Source organism: Nicotiana tomentosiformis, chromosome 2 (assembly GCF_000390325.3).
Source record: "Nicotiana tomentosiformis chromosome 2, ASM39032v3, whole genome shotgun sequence".
In the NCBI taxonomy this organism is placed as follows: Eukaryota; Viridiplantae; Streptophyta; class Magnoliopsida; order Solanales; family Solanaceae; genus Nicotiana; species Nicotiana tomentosiformis.
Genome location: NC_090813.1, coordinates 63457596 through 63479256, shown reverse-complemented (window position 1 = coordinate 63479256; position 21661 = coordinate 63457596).

Below are 21661 nucleotides of genomic sequence, written 5' to 3'. Positions count from 1 at the left end.
TAATGGCATTTGGTATATCCATATTGGCTCTTTAATCTAAAATACTAGAGCGAATCTGAGTAGAAAGAAAGAAAGCAACTGGAGTTAAAGCTAGCATCTTACCAGATCATCACTGAGGAAGGTGGCTTGCCGGAGATCCTATCATCTTGCCGTTGCCGGTGCCGGGACACGTGGACTTCTCAATTGCCGGTTGATCTCATGAATGAAAATGATGTGTTTGAGAGAGGTGGGGATGAAACTCAACGCTCACCGGAAGTTGTGAAGTTCAAAGGGGAAAGAGAAACTGAAAGGGACTGTGGTCGTATTTAAAGTCATTTACTCACAATAATGAAAGCTGGTTTGGTTGTTAAGGGAACTCCAACCAAATTACCCTTCGAATTTTGCGTGATATTTTTTTTAGATTTGAGCATATGAGATGAGATCATATACTCCAAACATTATCCGTGTATTACTTACACACCTTTTTATGGCAGATTTCCAATTTTTGTAAAATATTTAACTCAATATTAGTCATTTTTAGAGTATATCTTGTCACTTATTAGTTTCTTTTTCAGAAGCTATAGATCAACCTCTTTATTCCTATATTTCTAAAAGACCAAAAGATTCAAAATTTTAAGTAATTTTTTATGTTATTTGTTTGTTGATATTAGAGCACAACAATAACGATAATTTTCACAAAATATTCCTATAAAACTCTGATAAGTTTCGTATGAATTTTGTTATTTTTGAAGCTAGTTAAATAGAATCTACAAACTTATTTTTAGAAAGTTACACTATTTTTTATTTTATAGTTTAGAAATATTATTTAATATTATTTATGTGATTTATAAAAATTATTGACTTATTGACACGAAGAACACGCGCAAAACACATACTTTAAGACTAGTATAACTAAAATAATATCCGTGTTAAATCACAAAAAAAAAAAAAAAAAAATCCGCTAAAACGTACTAGCACACTTGAATCTCATATACCTACGTATAGTTAAAATAGAAAAAATAGTTCTACAAAGATTTACTTGTTATAAAATAAAGACTATAAAGTAAAAAAATCGAAGACAAGTATAGAGGGAGATTGATATATTATTCAAACTTCAAACTTATGTACATAATGAACTGAATTCTCCTCTATTTATAGAAGAAAGGAAGTTGCTGTGTAAGCTGCTGCTACTACAAGCTGCTTGTAAGCTGTTGTGTAAGCTGCTTGTAAGCTGCTGTGTAAGCTGCTGCTACTACAAGCTGCTTGTAAGCTGTTGTGTAAGCTGCTGCTACTACAAGCTGCTTGTAAGCTGTTGTGTAAGCTGCTTGTAAGCTGTTGTGTAAGCTGCTTGTAAGCTGCTGTGTAAGCTGCTGCTACTACAAGCTGCTTGTAAGCTGTTGTGTAAGCTGCTGCTACTACAAGCTGCTTGTAAGCTGTTGTGTAAGCTGCTTGTAAGCTGCTGTGTAAGCTGCTGCTACTACAAGCTGCTTGTAAGCTGTTGTGTAAGCTGCTTGTAAGCTGCTGTGTAAGCTGCTTGTAAGCTGCTGCTCTAAACTGTTGTGCCAGATATAGATAATCTTCTATCATGGGTAATATTTATCCATAATGGAGTACCGAAAGGATAAGTTTCTTCAGGAGGCTTATTTCCAATAGAGTACTAAATAGATAAATATATTTATGGCGGAGTCTCATATGGATAAATTTCTTCAGGAAGCTTATTTATAATGGAATACTAAATGAACATCCATAATATAATATATTCATAATACTCCCCCTTGGATGTTCATTAAAAGATAATGTGCCTCATTAAAACCTTACTAGGAAAAACCCCATGGAAAAAAATCCTAGTGAAGGAAAAAGAGTACACATATTTAGTAATACGCATTGTTAGCTGCCTCATTAAAAACCTTATAAGGAAAACTCTGTGGGAAAAAATCTTAGTAAGGAAAAAAGAGTACATCGCATATTTTACTCGCCCTGATGAAAACCTTGTTTCAAATATTTAAGTCTCCACATTCCAATCTTGTATACCATCTTCTCAAAAGTTGAAGTTGGTAAAGATTTAGTTAATAAATCTGCCGGATTGTCACTTGAACGGATTTGTTGCATATCAATGTCACCATTTTTCTGAAGATCGTGTGTGTAGAATAGTTTTAGTGAAATGTGCTTCGTTCTATCTCCTTTTATAAATCCTCCCTTCAATTGGGCTATGCATGTAATATTTTCTTCGTATAAAATTGTGGATCTTTTCTCACATTTCAAACCACATTTTTCTCGAATAAAATGAATTATTGATCTCAACCATACGCATTCCCTACTTGCTTCATGAATAGCTATTATTTCAGCATGATTTGAAGAAGTAGCAACAATAGAATGCTTTGTGAAGCGCCATGATATGATAGTACCTCCACATATAAAAACATACCCGGTTTGAGATCTAGCTTTACGGGGATCAGATAAATAACCTGCATCCGCATAATCAACAAGATCTGCACTATCTATGTTAGCATAAAACAAACCCATATCAAGAGTTCTCTTTAAATATCGTAATATATGCTTAATCCCGTTCCAATGTCTCCGTGTAGGAGAAAAACTATATCTTGCCAGTAAATTAACAGAAAATGCTATGTCAGGCCTTGTAGTATTAGCAAGATACATTAGTGCACCAATTGCACTGAGAATGGTGTTTCAGGACCAAGGAGTTCCTCATCCTCTTCTGGAGGTCGGAACGGGTCCTTATTCACTTCAAGTGATCGAACAACTATTGGTGTACTCAATGGGTGCGCTTTGTCCATGTAAAAGCGTTTTAAGACCCTTTCTGTATATGCAGATTGATGCATAAATATCATGTCTGCTAAATGTTCAATTTGCAGTCCAAGACAAAGCTTTGTCTTTCCAAGATCTTTCATCTCAAATTCTTTTCTTAAGATATTCAATTGCCTTTTGGAGCTCGTCTAGAGTTCCAACGAGATTTATGTCATCAACATAAACAACATGTATAACAAATTATGATGACATTTTCATTATAAAAATACATGGACAAATAACATCACTTACGTAACCTTCTTTTAGCAAATATGCTCTGAGACGATTATACCACATGCGCCTGGATTCCTTTAAAACGCACAAAGATCTTTGTAATCTGATCGAGTACATTTTTCGAGATTTTGAACTATATGTTTCAGGCATTTTAAATCCTTCAGGGATCTTCATATAGATTTAATCAAATGAGTCATATTTAAATGGCATGACATCTTCAGGTGTCTGGACTACAGGTCCGATCCTCATAATCTTTTACAATATTATGCACTATATTGTATCAAATATATCGTCGACGATCATTTCGTATCAGTTCACAAGCGACATAACTTGTTGAGATCTCATCACTTTCTTTATTTTCAGGTACTTGAACTTCTTCCGGAGTTTCATGAAATGTTATGTCGTGGGCTCTTCCAAAGCTTATTTCCTCCTTATTATGATCATTTGCTCCTATTCTTTTCAAGGATTGCTACCTTTGGAACCGATTGGTCTACCACGCTTCATGCGTATAGTAAACTCTATCCTTCGGGGACTTTAATTTTAATAGGAGCATTTGCAGCTAAAATATAATATTTAATTTTGGATCAGTAAATGCTTCTGGCATTTGACTTGAATTATTTTCTAAGCGAGGATCATATTAATAATAATTCGATTCATATAGCATATTTTTCAACTGTTTTATTCCATCCCCCAAATGTTAGAAAAACTAACATATATCCCAAATCTTCTTTGGAAAACATATCTTTGTGCATTGTGGTAGAGAAATTAATCATATACCACACATCAAAAGTTATTAGATAGTAAAAATATTTGGTTTCTGATCCTAAACCAATTGTGAGGGGATGACTTATCATATTTTGTTGGTGTGATGCATACAAGTGCTGTTGTATGCAATTTAGAAAATTTTAGACCAACACATGAGGCTTTGTTCTTATAAGCAATAGTTTAGCCATTAATATGAGGTATTCAATGCTAAACTAGCTTGGATATAAACCAGCATCATCAAGATGAATTATCTTGATTTCATAATCTGAAAATTATGCTCTTAATTGAGAAAGACAATTTTAAATGTCAAACTGGAGGTTGACAATAAACATACATATAATCATCTTATATATGCATCTATAAGTGGTTCACATGATAGGCGAATTGACTCATATTCACTTTTTATATATTTCAGAATTCGGGGATTTTAGTCCCAACTTTAGTTGGTATAATCAAGTTATTATGAGAACAAGCAACACAAGAGAATTTTTGAAGAATCTTCTAGTTTTTCAGTATATGCTTATCTGAATTCTCAAATAGCTCATTTAAAAATGGCAAATGAAAACTTAAAGTTTATCATGGCATGTGCTATCTCTAAGTAAACTTCTGATTTATATGGCATAAACTTTTGCATCAGTAAACTTCTGGTATACTGTGATACATGATGTAGTACAAATTTGAAGAATAAGACGGGTAACTTCTCACATATATATTTACCTCATATGATTGTGGAAACATGAAGATTTTCAATCTTTCAATCATTTGTAGTCTCAATATGATAGCCATTTGTATCAATAAATTTCGGATTTACTATATCATATATTTTGACCATAATCATATAATAAGAATGACATATTTGTAGATAAGCTCTCCGAGAGCCTTCGTTTATTTTCCACAATCTAATATTTATCGGACACTACTGGTGTCATGTGTCTTCTAGACAAACATCTAGCTCTTCAGGAGTTATTTATATATTTTGTACTATCAAATATTGCTCAGACACTTCTGGTATCATGAGAGAAAATCATAATCAAATAAACAATATAAAGATAATTCTAAATTTATAAATGTAAGAAATCAAGAATTTCAATATTTTTTACCACCAACTTTGTGTCTCCTTCAGGGAGAAACACCATTAACATATGAATATTTTATATCAAAGCGACAACCACATAGTCATTATATCCTTCAGGGAAATATACATGAGTTGTTATTTTCTTCGGGGTAGTTAATAATAACTAACCATAATATATCAATATGGTTGTAGTAGAAAGCATTCTACAAGAATGCTTTTGCCTTAGAATGATACTTAATAAAATTATCCAAGATGGTTTACGTAAAACAAGTATGTGTGGCAATTATCTTTATGCTACAAAAATAATATTTATATCCTCTATTATTCTATCTCTTCAGGAGTCGAGTTGTGGTATTTATTCATTCACTCCAGGGAATGAAAATGTGCTTCAAAAATAACTTCGAATAGCTCATTATTTTGCTTAAGCACAGAAAGATACTGCTTCAAAATATTTTCCTACTTCAGGAGGAAACTTCAATTGTATTACTTCTTCAGGAGTAAATTTAAAATACGAAATATTGAGTATATATTCTCTCAATCATGTTAACTCTTCTGGAGGTGAATTGTAATATATTTATAACAAGAACGCGTTCATATTTACGTCTTTATCAATATTATCACATTCACTTCAGGGAATGAATTAATATTTATAAAACATTCTCATCCTTCAGGAAATCGAACATTATTATCTGAACGCGCATTAATCACATCAAATTATGGCGTTTCAACCTCTTTTAAAATATTTACTACTTCAGGAGCATATCGAGGCGTGCATATAATATAAAGAATATTTCTCTAGCTTATCTTTAATTATAACTATAGAAAGCCTAAATTATCACTTCTAGTGGTCATAGACATATACCACTTCTGGTGGTTAACAAAATTTAGTTACAATGAGATATACGAAACATAACCATTTATGGTGGTTGTATATTTCTTGCAAACTCTGGTAGAGTTTAAGTGGATCTAACAATGTTATCCACTTCGTAATCCTTGATTAAGATAATTAGGATGAAAATAAATACCAAAATACGCACTGTACACGTAACATATAACCAAGCAAGCGATGATAAAGATATTAAAATATAAGCAAAAGGCTCAAATTAAATTATGCAAATTTGGCCACTCCAAATGTAAGTAATATCTACATCACTATTGCCAAGAAGAAAAACTCACCACCTCAAGGATATAAATGTGTCTTATGATTCGCCTTGCATAGGAGATGAACACTCAAACGAATCTGAAGTTTAATTGTGCGGCAGCTTTGAAACACAAGCGTCAGAACCGCGGACAAGATCTCCACTGGGAGGCCTCACCGGAAACCTCACCGAACGCTGACCAAAATTTAAGTGAGAAAATGAACCAGGGAACTAAAACCTTTATCCATGACCTCAAACTTGGAAACGGATAGTCGAAATCAACTCCGTCTCCGCAACACCATAGAAATCCAAATCTTAAACCATTTTTGTAGTGAGAAGAAACAGAATTTTCTTTTGATAATTTTTATACAAGAAAATTAAAACCGAAAATCAGAAGAGAAATTCTCGATTTTGTCCAAAACCCCTTCTGTCCGTTCTCACTCTGTTTTTCCGATTGTCCCCCCTCGTTTTCAATTTCTTGAAATTCAAGTTTCTCTGGAATTTCCTCAACATAATACAAGGACCCAATTTCAAATTCCCAAAATTTTGGAGCCACATAACAATTCTTTTCACTTACCTGATGGCAGAGTCTCGTGCTGATAACGTGTTATAAAATAAAGACTATAAAGTAAAGAAATCGAAGACAAGTATAGAGGGAGATTGATATATTATTCAAACTTCAAACTTATGTACATAATGAACTGAATTCTACTCTATTTATAGAAGAAAGGAAGCTGCTGTATAATCTGCTACTACAAGCTGCTTGTAAGCTGCTTGTAAGCTGCTGCTCTCAGATATAGATAATCTTCTATCATGGGTAATATTTATCCATAACGGAGTACTGAAAGGATAAGCTTTTTCAGGAGGCTTATTTCCAATAGAGTATTATGGCGGAGTCTCATATGGATAAACTTCTTCAGGAAGCTTATTTACAACGGAGTACTAAATGAACATTCATAATATAATATATTCATAACATTAAAAAATATCCTATAACTAAAATAATATCTATAATTAACTACAAACCAAATATCCTATCAAACTGCTCATTTTCCTTAGCTTTCGTCGTGTTTCTCCAACTACGCTGCCTACTACAACTTTGATTTTTCGCTTTAGTTCAGACAGTACAAGCTCATGGACCATCGTTGTTATCCTTACCGAGAAAATCCTGATCTATAGCCTCTCAAAATTTTAATAGCCTATATTTATCTTAATAGTCCGAAATGTCTATTTTATATATTTTTTATATAGTGACAGTTTATTTTGTATATTTTTCGTATAGTGACAGTCTATTTTGTATATTTTTTGTATAGTGACAATTTATTTTGTCTATTTTTTATATAGTGACAGTCTATTTTGTATATATTTTGTATAGCGACAGTTTATTGTATATAAATTGTATAGTGACAGTCTATTTTGTATATTTTTTGTATGGTGACAGTCTATTTTGTATGTATTTTGCATAGTCACCATCTACTGTATATAAATTGTATAGTCACAGGCTATTTAGTAAATTTTTTGTATAGTGACAGTATATTTTGTATATATATATTATATAGTGACAGTCTATTGCATATAAACTGTATAGTCAAGGTCTATTTAGTATATTTTTTTGTATAGTGACAGTCAATTTAGTATATTTTTTTGTATAGTGACATTCTATTTTGTATAGTGGCAGTCTATTCTATATAAATTGTATAGTGACAGTCTATTTAGTATATATTTCAACATTATCCACAGTTATCTGAGAAAGATCAATCAATAAAACTTCTATAATTCAAAAAGATAATTTCAATTAGAACGATCATCGATAAGCAGTCTTTCCAATTTTGCTCTCCAACTTTTTTTTTTTGGTGTAAGACTAAAATAAAGTAGAAAATAAAAAAAGGGATAAATTTTATTTATGTTAGCTAAGTATTGAAATAGATATGCTGATTGATGAGCTTAGCTCAATACTTATAATAGGTCATTTTTCTATTTTGATCCAGTTGTTTCTTAGAAAGAATTGAGGGAAGTGGCCTGCATATCTTTGTATAAAGAAATTAGTTTGGTCTGTTAAACACTTATCAAGATTCAGAGTGGTGTTTCTCATATTTGTAGAGGTGAATGATTTTGCCATGGTAGAGGCGAGGTCCAAGTAATTGATTCCTTGATTTTCTTTATTTAAACCAATATTTATTTACCGTAAAACGATACAGTTGAATTTATACATGGTTTCTAGACAAGTGAATTAATTCGATCCTGAAATAATAAAATAATTAAAGAAATGTGCAGTACTTAGCCTTGAAATGAAGATGAAATCACGAAAAACAGTAATGCCGGGGGCAAAGCTTACGGGCACAACAGTGATGAAACTAAAGAACAAGAAATTAAAATTATATAAAGCTTTTAATCAATTATAACGTAAGTTTGCAAGAGAAGTCATGTCCTTTACAATGATAACAAAGCTCACTATTTATAGCTGCACCTAGGAAACAAGGTTCTAGAATCATACCATTCTTTAATGTTAATTATGAGGGCCATTGATGAAGGTGTAACTGTGAACATAAATGATAAGCTTTCTGTAACGGGCGGCGTACTAAATATTATGGAATATTCTACATTAAATGTCACCGGGCGGAGGGTATTTATTGTATCTTTACGGGTGCCATTCTTTTCTGCGACAAACGGGATAATTGACTTCAATTATAACTGTCCCTCGCCTTAGGTTCTACGTGTCACTCTCTTAAGCGGCCACTTAGCATCACATATTTTACCCTATATAGATAGTCCTCCTGCTTTCCAGTGACATAACTTTGTATCACCGAAAAATTGGTAGAAACGCTCTTTTTGGCGAGAATTACTATGATTCCTTCTGAAAAGCTTTCGACGGTTAATTAGACGCATGTTTCTATGCATTTAATGCCTCGAACACGCGTCATCCCATGATTCAGTATAACTTTTCCAGGTTATCGAGGTAATCATGGCCACGAATTTAGCCGCCTAAATCTTTATTTACACGCATCAACCTTCTCCATTCATACTCTAGCTCCAAACTCTATAAAACTCTCTTCATTCAACTTGTATCTTATTCTTTAGCAAAACGTTTCCTTCATCCATAACATACAATGGCTTCTTCTTCAAAGAACACCAGTTCTTCAAAGAACAAGAACAAAGCCGAGGATGTTGCTCCTCCAACAGTGGGTACCATCATCCCTAGAAGTGTTGTTACAACAAAAGATTTCGAAGAGAAATTCCCTTCGACTAGCTCTCGTACGTGGGCTATTGGTATCCTTCTCCATCCACCTTTCTAGCATTCCTGTTGTGAAGGAAGATTGCCGCTGCCAAGATTTGGACATTATTGCTCCCGATCTAACAGAGCGAGTAACCCTACTCAGGGAGGGAATATGGATTGCAAAGAATGCTAAGTAAACAAGATTGCAAAGAAGATAATTTTTAGGACTAAGCAAGTTGAATCAATTTATAAAGCTTAAAAGAATAACTCTTTAATATAGGATAATATGGTGCTTGAATTACAATGTAAGCCCAAAAAACTGCCCTCTACAGAAATGTAGCCATCCTCTTTATAGTGGAGGATCCTACTTTAGATATAATTAAAAATATATAGTGGAGAACCCATGATAAATCAGCTTTTCCATAATTTCCGCCGAGATTCTCTCCCTTAGTATGTTCGGAACAGTTCTTGTCTGTGAGCTCGACTCAATCGGCCTCGGTGCTGGTCGGTGTCGCTTCTAGAACTCGATGTGGACTCGGGATCAGGTGATGATTCAGACTCGATCTCAGTTGGCCTCTGCCCCTTAAGCTCGGAATCATCTCATCATAGTTCGTTTCAGACCCGAGCTCGATAATAACTTCGAACTCGGTGTTCGATCTATACCCGAAATCTGAAGCTTGTTTGTACCACCTTCGGAACCCATCTCGATATTACGAAGTCTTTCTTTGATCCATTATATTTCGACCCCGATCAATCATACGAAGGCGGAAATCTATTTCGACCGTATACAGTATCCTTTTACTTTGGGAGCATTTTCTTTGAGTGTGGAGCTTGACTCCGTTATTGCGAAGTTTTGCCTTCGCTACCAGGTGTGTTTGGTACAAGTAAGTCCTTCTGTGTGGAGGACGATTGCAGGTTCAGTGCTTGTGCCAAGAGACGGGAGAGGAGCTATCCTTAGCTCATGTGATGAACCTTTATTCCCCCAAAGTCTTCCGCGAGGAAATGATAAACTTCAGCAAATTCGTGACGACAAAGATCGTGGGTGGATGGAACGGTTTATTTCAGTTTTCACCAGTGATATCATTCCGACAATGACTTCATCCTTTCCGGAATCATGGAATCGCACTCATAAACTCCTTGTTTAATATTTCTTTTATTAGAAATTATATCATATCCATATTGACCTTCCATCATTTGCCTGTTTCAGCAACTCAATGGGTTCCACCTAGGGTTTAAGGCTTGGATTAGTGGGTCCAGAAAATCTTGGACGTCACTATGCCCGAAACCCACACGTGGAAAGAATTGGCCCTCAGATACAGGTGGAAGGCCAAAAATCATGGTAACTTAGACTCATCTCGTTTCTGTTTTTTATGTGAGGAAATTGATTATCCTGTCTCCCTTTTTTCTGAAATGAGGTCTACCCACGGGCTCAGTTGTTGTCCTCGAAGAGGACATTTTGGCTGATCCTACTGATGCGGCGAGGCTGCTTCAGGAGGCGCTTACTCGAACAGGTGTCTCCGAGCCTTCTTCGGGTACAAGTGTTTCTTCACGGAGTCCCCAACCGGAGAAAAAGCAACCAAAAAGAAGGCGTTCCATCGCGGTCGGAGGAAAGAATAAAAGGGCGAAGAACACCGCCCCGAGTCGTCTCCAGAAGTTGTGGTGACGAGCCCTTTGCCAAGGCCGGCCATAGACACTGTAATGATTGACGATGATAGAGAAGCTAGTGATGAGGGATCTTCTCTACATAGAAGACGATGATCCTTATCAACTCAACAAAATGCTCAACCTGTTGAGTTAGTTACACCAACTGAGGATGATGTCTCGGCGCTTTGGGGGTAGTTCGAGATGGTAGAAAATGCCAACTCCTATTTTCGGGTTCTAGTCGTTGTGCCTGGTATTGCGGGACTGAGTACCGGGTTCTTGCCATCTTCGGTTGGCGTGCAACCAACAACTAGCACAGCGTTTGTCGCGGATGCTTCTCATCCTTCATCGCCATCAGCTTTATCTCCTTCTTCACATGCTCTTCTATCTGCAACTGCTACATCATCTCTACCGACCGCATTCGGCCAAAAAGAGGGTGTTCCTCTTCCCCAGTCCCTAGTTCATGGGAAATTGGGGCAAAACTATGTTGCCCCATCTGAAGATCTGCAAAGGAGGAGGAACGTTACTCCCTCGGTCTCCACTGGATGCAACTTGCTATCCCAGCTGGTGGAACTTGTTATTTATCTGAAGCCTTTGGCTTCAAAGAAAGATTGGGAAAAAATACAGGCTCTCTCAGGAGAATGCTTGTTGAACAATTCCATGCACAACGCCACAACAGTACATTCTTTACTTCCTTTGCTATTTCTTCTGTTTTGACTGAAAATACCCTAAAATTGTCCTTCTTATTTCGTAGGTCAACTTTCTTGCTTTCGAGGGCCTTTTGAGGTTGATTCGGGAAAAGGGGGAACTCACCTCCGAGCGAGATCAACTTTTGGTTGAGCGGGACCAAGCCGCTACTCACCTCTTGGAACTGGAAACTAAAGCTGCTGAGGCCGTTGTGTTAGAGGCTCATTTGCAGCAAAGCGGGCAAGAAGTGGTGACCCTTAGCCAAGAGATCACCTCGTTGAGTGTTCAATTTGAAGAAGCTAAGGCCAAATAGGTTGAAGTTCATAATGTCGTTCATACTGCATCCGATCGTGAGGCTGCCTCCGCTGAAAGATTGATCAATTTATAGGCAGCCTTGAATTCCAAGACCGAAGAGCTTGCTGCTACGGGGATGAAATATGCCCAGTTGGAGGAGAAGTATAGGAGAACTATTGAGTATAATAGGCTCTTTAGCTCAACTGTTCGTGACCTTGATGTTAGCCACCGGTTCGTGAGGTCCGTGCGGGAGAATCTTTCTACCGAGATTGACCAACTTAAAGAAGAGCTTCAACGCCAAGCGGCTTCCCTCACTATTGAGAAAAATCATTCTATGTATAACATGAGGAGAAAAACCTTGTAAAAAGCCAAAATGAGTATCATTGACTTTGATGCCAAAATTGCTAAGGCCCTTGAGCTGGAGTTAGCTGCAAAAAGAGGTCTTTCGGCCAGGCCTGATGCTACTGATTCTTCTGGTTCCGGTTCTGAGTTCTTGGGAACCGAAAGGTGATGATGCTGAGGGCAAAAATGATGAAGGACATGATATCGAACTGGCAGTGGATATACCCACTTCTCCCGAGGGTGCGGACGCTTCTCTTTCTCCGGGCTTCGGAGATGCAACAGTTTAACTTTTCCTTTCTTTTTCCAATTCTTGTACGTGTGCCGTTTTGACACATTTATTGTTAAAAAAACATATTTTGCTCAAGTATTGCATGAGTTTCTTTGTGTTCTTTTGTTTGAACATTTATGCAAGTTTTAACCTTTGCATTCTTTTTTGCTTAAGTGTTTTGCGCAAGTTTAACTGTTTGCTTCTGATTATGTAAAGCCTTGGGTGTATTTTTCCCCAAAAGCATTTGAATTTTGGGCACAAATTCTTTCGAAATCAACCCTTTAACATAAGGGTTTTCACAAATATTTGAGCAACTTTACTTTTTACGTCTTTTTGTGAAAGGCTTTGGGTGTATTTTTTCCCGAAAGAATTTGGATTCCGGGCATAAGTTCTTCCGAAATCAACCCTTTAACGTGGGATTTTTCATAAGAGAGAGCCCTCTTATATTTACGGTGCTCTTGAAGAGGACGTCTCATGTTCATTACAACACTAACATTTGAAGTACTTGTTTAACTTTTAAATGATAAAGTCAATTCAAGAAACAAGATAGAAATAAAATGACTTCACTTTATTCCTTCAATTTTCAAAAAGTAAATAAGCATTCGATATGCTAAAAAGAAATTGCAATTACTTGTGGTTAACTTATACAACTTGTTTTAATGGGGCTAGCCGTGCAGTCCCCGGTCCCGATGATACAACTATATTTTCGATTTTTGTTTCCCGATCGACGTGGCAAGTCATTGTTACTGTATCATTATATTACTCCCCCTAGTGTTCAAATGAGAAGAATGCGAATTGGAATACTAGAATGTTTGCTCCTTTGAGGATCCCACTAACGAATTACTAGACAATCTTCAACTTAGTAACAAACTTTGCTTCCCCTTAAGAATTTATGCTATCAAGCAAAAGATTAACTAACCGTCCCTGTGGCTCTTCGCTTGTGTGCCTTGTTATTAGACGGTCTTATTTTTTTTGTTGAAGCTTTCTTCGTAGAATGCTTTCCATTTCTGCCTCCTTAAAAACTTTGCCAGAAAAACCCAATTGGGACAAAAACTGGATGAAGGAAAAAAGAGTGCAGCACATACTTTCAGTACATGTGATGTTCATCAACAATAATATCTTTTGAGGTGTGCCATGTTCCAGTTGCTGGGAAACTTTTCTCCATCTTGATTCTCTAATTCGTACGAACCTTTCCCGGTGACAGCTAAAACCCGATAGGGGCCTTCCCATGTTGGACCCAGCTTCCTTGAGTTGAGCTCCCGGGTGTTTTGAGTTACTTTCCTTAGGACCAAGTCTCCTACTTTAGAATAACAGAGGTTGTCCTTTCAATTATAATATCGTTTCATTCTCTACTTTTGGACAACCATTCTTATATGAGCCAAGTCTTTGCGCTCATCAAGTAACTCCAAATTGACTAACATTGCTTCATTTTTTGACTCTTCATTTGCTTGGAAATATCTCAAGGTGGGCTTCCCTACTTCCACCAGATTAAGGCTTCTGCTCCGTACACAAGGGAAAAGGGAGTTTCCCCCGTGCTTGATTTTGCCGTTGTTCGGTATGCCCATAAAACTCTGGGTAGTTCCTCGGGCCATTTACCTTTAGTCGCTTCCAACATTTGCTTGAGGTTCTGTATAATCACTTTGTTCGTTGACTCCACTTGACCATTTGCGCTCGGATGGTAGGGTGAAGCTGTGATCCTCTTTATTTTCAAATCTTCAAGGAACTTTGTGATCTTTGTGTCGATAAACTGTGTCCCATTATCGCATGCTATCTCTTTTGGTATTCCGAGACTGCGGATTATATTTTCCCACAAGAAATCCACCACTTTGTGTTCGCCGATCTTCTGATAAGGACCTGCTTCCACCTACTTAGAAAAATAGTCAGTTAAAATCAAAAGAAATCTTACCTTACCGGGAGCCGGAGGCAGTGGTCTGACGATGTCCATCCCCCATTTCATGAACTGTCACAGAGATAGAACCAAATGTAGTGGTTCTGCTGGTTAATGTACCAGCGGCGCGTAACGTTGGCATTTATCATATTTTTGTACGAAAGCTTTAACGTCTAGTTCCATGCGGGGCTAATAATATCCTGCACTTTACCAGTTTTAACACTAAAGAGTCTGCGCCCGAATGGCTTTTGCATATCCCTTCGTGGACTTCTTGCATAATGTAATTAGCTTCAGATGCTCCCAAACATCGGTCCAGAGGGCCTTGGAAAGTTCTTCTATATAATTGGCCTCCTTTGAATCTATATCGTTCTGCTTTGACACGCAGCGCCCGGGATGCCACTAACGAATTGCTAGACAATCTTCAACTCAGTAACAAACTTCGCTTCCCCTTAGGAATTTATGCTATCGAGCAAATAATTAACTAACCATCCCTGTAGATCTTCGCTTGTGTGCCTTGTTATTAGAAAGTCATATTGTTATTGTTGAAGCATTCTTCGTAGTATGCTTTCCGTTGCTGCCTCGTTAAAACCTTGCCAGAAAAACCCAATTGGAAAAAACATTAGACGAAAGAAAAAAGAGTGCAATACATACTTTCAGTACATGTGATGTTTATCAGCAATAATATCTTTTGAGATGTGCCATGTTCTAGTTGCTGGGCAACTTTTCTCCATGTTCATTCTCTAATTTGTACGAACTTTTCCCTGTGACAGCTGAAACCCGATAGGGGCCTTCTCATATTGGACCCAGCTTCCCTAAGTTGAGCTCCCGGGTGTTTTGAGTTACTTTTCTTAGGAACAAGTCTCCTACTTTGATATAACGGAGGTTGGCCCTTCAATTATAATATCGTTCCATTCTCTACTTTTGGGCTACCATTCTTATATGCGCCAAGTCCCTGCGCTCATCAAGTAACTCTAAATTGACTAACAATGCTTCGTTGTTTGACTTTTCATTTTCTTGGAAATATCTTAAGGTGGGCTTCCCAACTTCCATCCGATTAAGGCTTCTGCTCCGTACACAAAGGAAAAAGGAGTTTTCCCCGTGCTTGATTTTGTCGTTGTTCGGTATGCCCATAAAATTCCGGATAGTTCCTTAGGCCATTTACCTTTAGCCGCTTCCAACCTTTGCTTGAGGCTCTATTTAATCACTTTGTTCATTGACTCCGCTTGACCATTTGCGCTCGGATAGTAGGGTGAAGATGTGATCCACTTTATTTTCAAATATTCATGGAACTTTGTGATCATTGCACCAATAAGTTGTGACCCATTATCGCATGCTATCTCTTTTGGTATTCCGAACCTGCAGATTATGTTTTCCCACAAGAAATCCACCATTTCCCGTTCGCCGATCTTCTGATAAGGACCCCCTTCCACCCACTTAGAAAAATAGTCAGTTAAAATGAAAAAATTCTTACCTTACTGGAAGCCGGAGGCAGTGGTGCGACGATGTCCATCCCCCATTTCATGAACAGCCATGGAGATAGAACTGAATGTAGTGGTTCTGCTGGTTGATGTATCAGCGGCGCGTAGCATTGGTATTTATCGCATTTTTTACGAAAGCTTTGACGTCTTGTTCCATGCGGGGCCAATAATATCCTGCCCTTACCAGTTTTAACACTAAAGAGTCTGCGCCCGAATGGTTTCCGCATATCCCTTCGTGGACTTCTCGCATAACGTAATTGGCTTCGGATGCTCCCAAACATCGGGCTAGAGGGTCTTGGAAATATCTTATGTACAATTGGTCTCCTTTGAAGCTATATCGTGCTGCTTTGACACGCAGCGCCCGGGATGCCTTGGTATCTTTGGGATATTTCCCGTGCCCGAGATAATCGATGATCTCATTCCTCCAGTCCCAGATCAAACTAGTTATATTTACCTCAAAGTTGCTATCTTCTTCCAGGACCAAGTGCATCAGTTATACTACCGTCCTGGACTCTGATTCCTTTATTTCCGTTGATGAACCGAGGTTATCCAGTGCATCTGTTTTTGCATTTTCTTCCCTCTGGATATGAGTGATCGACCACTCCCGAAATCGAGCCAACATAGCCTGGACCTTTACCATGTATTGTTTCATGCGTTCCTCTTTGGTTTCGAAGATCCCGTAGATCTGATTTACCACTAGTTGTGAGTCGCACTTGATTTCTATCACCTCGGAATCCAGTGTCCAGTCCAGTTTGAGTCCTGCAATTAAAACCTCATACTTTACTTCATTGTTAGTTAAAGGGGCCATTTTTATGGCTTGCCTTAGGGTTTCCCCGAAGGCGTGGTTAATACTATGCCAAGCCTGGACCCTTTTACGTAGGAGGCTCCATTCGTAAATAAGGTCCAAACTCCCGAGGTCGATTCTGGCACCATTACTACTTCTTTGGTTGCTAGAGACAGCAAAGTCAACCAAGACTTGTGACTTAATCGCAGTCCTTGGTTTATATTCTATATCGAATTCACTCATTTCAACGGCCCATTTGGCCAACCTACCCGAGTGTTCAGGAGTGTGAAGGATGTTCTGCAGGGAAAATGTGGTCACCATAATTATCGGGTGACATTGAAAGTAGGGCCTCAGTTTCCGAGCGGCGACTACGAGAGCTAATGCCAATTTCTCCAAATGCGGGTAGCGAGTTTCTGCTCCCGTTAAAATCTTACTAACGTAATAAATGGGATATTACGTACCTTCATCTTCACGGACTAAAACTGCACCTACCGCTACTTCCGAGACTGCGAGGTAGACGAACAATATTTTGCCTTCCTTTGGTTTTGAAAGTAATGGAGGGCTTGATAAGTACCTTTTTAAATCTCTAAAAGCATGGTGGCATTTCGGGGTCCATTCGAATTTGTTTTTCTTTTTCAGCAGTGCGAAGAAACGGTGGCATTTTTCTGATGATCGGGAAATGAACCTGCTCAAAGCGGCCAATCTCCCCGTGAGCATTAGGACTTCTTGCACGCTTGACAGCTGGTCTGGGATTTCTTCGATGACTTTGATCTTATCGGGGTTTACCTCAATCCCCCTTGTGATACCAGAAACCCCAGGAATTTGCTGGAGCTGACCCCGAACGCACACTTCTCGGGGTTAAACTTCATGTTCTTCTTCCTTAGGATGTCAAAAGTTTCTTGCAGATGTTTAAGGTGTTCACCTGCATTCAAAGACTTAACGGGCATATCGTCTATATAAACTTCTATAGTTTTCCCTATTTGTTTTTCAAACATCTTATTTACGAGCAGCTGATAAGTGGCTCCGACGTTCTTCAACCCGAAGGGCATCACATTATAGCAATATGTGCCGAAATTTATTATAAACGAATTCTTCTCCCGATTCTCCAGGTTCATCTTAATTTGGTTGTACCCGAAATAAGCATCGAGGAAACTCATTAACTTGTGCCCGGCTGTCGCATCAATCATTTGATCGATATTTGGCAATGGGAACGAGTATTCGGGCACGCTTTATTCAAGTCTTTATAATCTACACACATGCAAAATTTATTGTTCTTCTTAGGAACTACTACTACATTAGCTAGTCAGTCTGGATACTTTACCTCTCGGATCGAACCGATATCAAGTAAGCGAGTTACCTCTTCTTTGACGAATTTATTCCTGGCTTCCGCAATAGGGCGTTTCTTTTATCTTACTGGAGGGATGTTGGGATTCAAACTTAGTTTGTGTACAACCACCTCCGTTGGGATACCTGTCATGTCTTCATGCGACCAAGCAAAATAATCGGCAATAAATTTAATAAATTCAATAAAGTCAGACCTGAGCTTAGGGTGCAGTCCTGTCCCCAAATGGAATTTCCTTTCTAAGAACTCTCCAAATAATGCAACTTTCTCGAGCTCTACCCCCGAGCTAACTTCATTTGATTCGGGAGCGGGCACCGGTTCCTGTAGTTGCTATGCTGTGTGCTCCTTCCCTTTGCTACTGAAGACCGAAATCATATTCATCTCCCTTGCCGCCGGTTGGTTGCCCCTTATCTGTTTAATTCCTTCGGGTGTTGGAAATTTCAGCAACTTGATGGTACATCTCTCGACACAATTATCTGCCATTTTTATGATTTTTTTGCTAAGAAAAATGATCAAAATACGTTAGTAAAAGAGACAAGGATCAACTTAATTACATGGTTGTCTAGGCCCCACGGTGGGCGCCAAACTATTTATTCATAAAATGGTACAGTTGAATTTATGCATGGTTTCTAGACAAGTGAATTAATTCGATCCTGAAATAATAAAGTAATTAAAGAAAGGTGCAGTATTTAGCCTTGAAATTAAGATGAAATCACGAAAAACAGTAATTTCTGGGGCAGAGCTTCCGGGCACAACAATGACGAAACTAAAGAGCAAGAAAGTAAAATTGTATAAAACTTTTAATCAATTATAGCGTAAGTTTGCCAGAGAAGTCGTATCCTTTATAATGATAACAGAGCTTACTATTTATAGCTGCATCTAGGGAACAAGGTCCTAGAATCATGCCCTTCTTTAATGTCAATTATGAAGGCCATTGATGAAGGTGTAACGGTGAACATAAATGATAAGCTCTCTGTAAAGGGCAGCGTACTAAATGTTGTAGAATATTCTCCATTAAATGCCACCGGACGGAGAGTATTTATTGTATCTTTACGAGTGTCATTCCTTCCGGTGACAAACGGGATAATTGCCTTCGGTTATAACTGTGCCTCGCCTTAGGTTCCACATGTCACTCTCTTACGCAGCCACTTAACATATCATATTTTATCCTATACAATATTATATATTAATAGTATATCAATTTTAACATCAATGTTTTAATATATCTCTATGATCTCTAATTATTTGATGTATTAAGCTTTTAGTGCTGAATTGAGTTATATAGCAGCTTGCTTCTCTTAAATTCCATTGTTTTTAGGCTATGATTTGTATGGGGGTTATTTTGTGGCTATCGAGTGTTATAAGTTTGGCCCGAGTGACTATAAATGAATTTTGCTCATTCTTATTTGGACTATTACTGAAAATTTAAGCCCAAACCTAAAACAACATGCCAAAAATAAAAAGGGGGATTTGCATCTATACCCAGTTTTTGGGTCACAACTTAACTTATACCCGCTTTATAAAAATATTGCAAGCGTACTTACTTTTTGGGTAACTTCAGATACACGGGTTTTGAAGTAGCAAGAATTTATGTCTGAAGTTTGAACTTCAGAATTTTTTGCCTGAAGTGTGACCTTATCAAAGTAAAACTTCAGATATTTTCGTCTGAAGTTTGGCCTGACTTGCAAAAGCAATCAAAAAAACTTCAGTTCGTAGTGCAAACTTCAGACAAAATCAGCTTGTTATATTTGAACTTCAGATAATTTTTCCTGGCATGATAGTTGCAAACTTCAGACAAAATTTAACTTGGTAATGTCTAAAGTTTGGCCTGCAGTCCCAAACTTTAGTTGATGCTTCTTCGAGTTTTGACAATAAACTCTTATTTTATTATTTACGTACTTTGTGTTAGGGTACAAACTTCAGATAAATTAATATGAAGTTCTTCAGTTTGTAGTGCAAACTTCAGACAAATTAGTCTGAAGTTCTTCAGTTTGTAGAGCAAACTTCAGACAAAATCAGCTTGTTATATTTGAACTTCAGATAATTTTTCCTAGCATAATAGTTGCAAACTTCAGACAAAATTTAACCTGGTAATGTCTGAAGTTTGTCCCTACAGTCCAAAATTTCAGTTGATGCTTCTTCGAGTTTGATAATAATGTCACGACCCAAAATTCATTAAAGGTCGTAATGGCGCCGGACACCACTGTCAGGCAAGACAACACTAAATAGTTAATTAAATTCTCATTTTAGTATTTTTGAAATCGTAAATTTTACTTCAATTTATCTAGTAAAAGATGAATTTATAGAATAAATAATAATGTTTTCCGATTTCAATACTGAACATTCCATAATCATCCCAAAACTCGGTGTCACAAGTACATGAGTTTTATCTAGAAATTTAAAATAAAATACAATAGCTGTCCGGAATACAAATTTGGACAGGAAAGAAAATACAATACTGTGAAGGAGACTCTGTTGGTTGCGGATCGTACATAAGATGCAGCTCACCTAAGTCCCTGTAATAACCGTGCCTTTGCGCCCATAAGGCCACTAGTCATATATGTACCTGCACAGAACGTGCAGCATGTGTAGTATGAGTACGTAAATCAATGCATACCCAGTAAGTATCCCACCTAACCTCGAAGAAGTAGTGACGAGAGGTCGACTCCGGCACTTACTGTTGCCATCAATAATATAATTAGTCGTGGATTTATAAAAAAGGGGCAGTAAACGCAAGAAAATCATGAATCAAGTAAACAATTCCTTTGATAATAAGAGGTTTCCAAATTCACATTTTATAATTTATCAATTTATCTCAGACCATGGAGGCAATATCATTATTTATAAATTTCAAGGCAAGAAATACAAGCATGCACAAATCATGTCGAGGTCGTATGGCCCAATCCAACAAATATTTAAAATGTGCATTGCCAGAGGGTCGAATGGCGCGAACCATAGATGCATCTATTTAATTTGCCGAAGCGTTTGGCCCGTTCCACAAAGATAAACACATTCAAACAGTCCATCGAGAATTCATCAAGGGGGAATTATCTAAGGAAATGGCAATTTCTCTTTTAACAGTCAAGAAATGACATTTAGCTTTTTAGAAAATTTATTTACCAAGTTCAATATGATTTAAGCATTTTAAATTGACAACAAGGTTGCAAATATTACAAGTAGAGCATGCTTTTGGGTCCTAGACTACCTGGATTTAAGCATAATAGTAGCTACGCACGGACTCTCGTCACCTCGTGCGTACGTAGCCCCCACAAATAGGAGCGCATATTGATTTATTTTACCTATGGGATAAAATTTCTCTTACAAGGTTAGAAAGGAGACTTACCTCGATCCGAAGTTCCATAACCGACTCCCAAGACATTCAATCAACTCAAATCGATGCCTAACGCTTCAAAACTCATAATAGATGATGAAATCCCCTCTTCAAAAGCTCCAAAATCGCCCAACCAAAATGAAAATAGGTGAAATGAACCCAAACCCCCGCTTAAAAGCATTCTGCCCAGTCCGACTTTCGCACTTGCGGTCCAATAGCCGCTCCTGCGGCTCCGCAAGTGCGGTTCAAATTTCGCTCCTGCGGTCCTCACTGCCCATCCAAGACCTCGCACCTGCAGAAGTTTCTTCGCTTCTGCGAGTATCACAGGTGCGACTTGCTATGCGCATCTGCGCAATTTACACACCAATGGTAGCTGCCTCGCGCCTGCGCACACG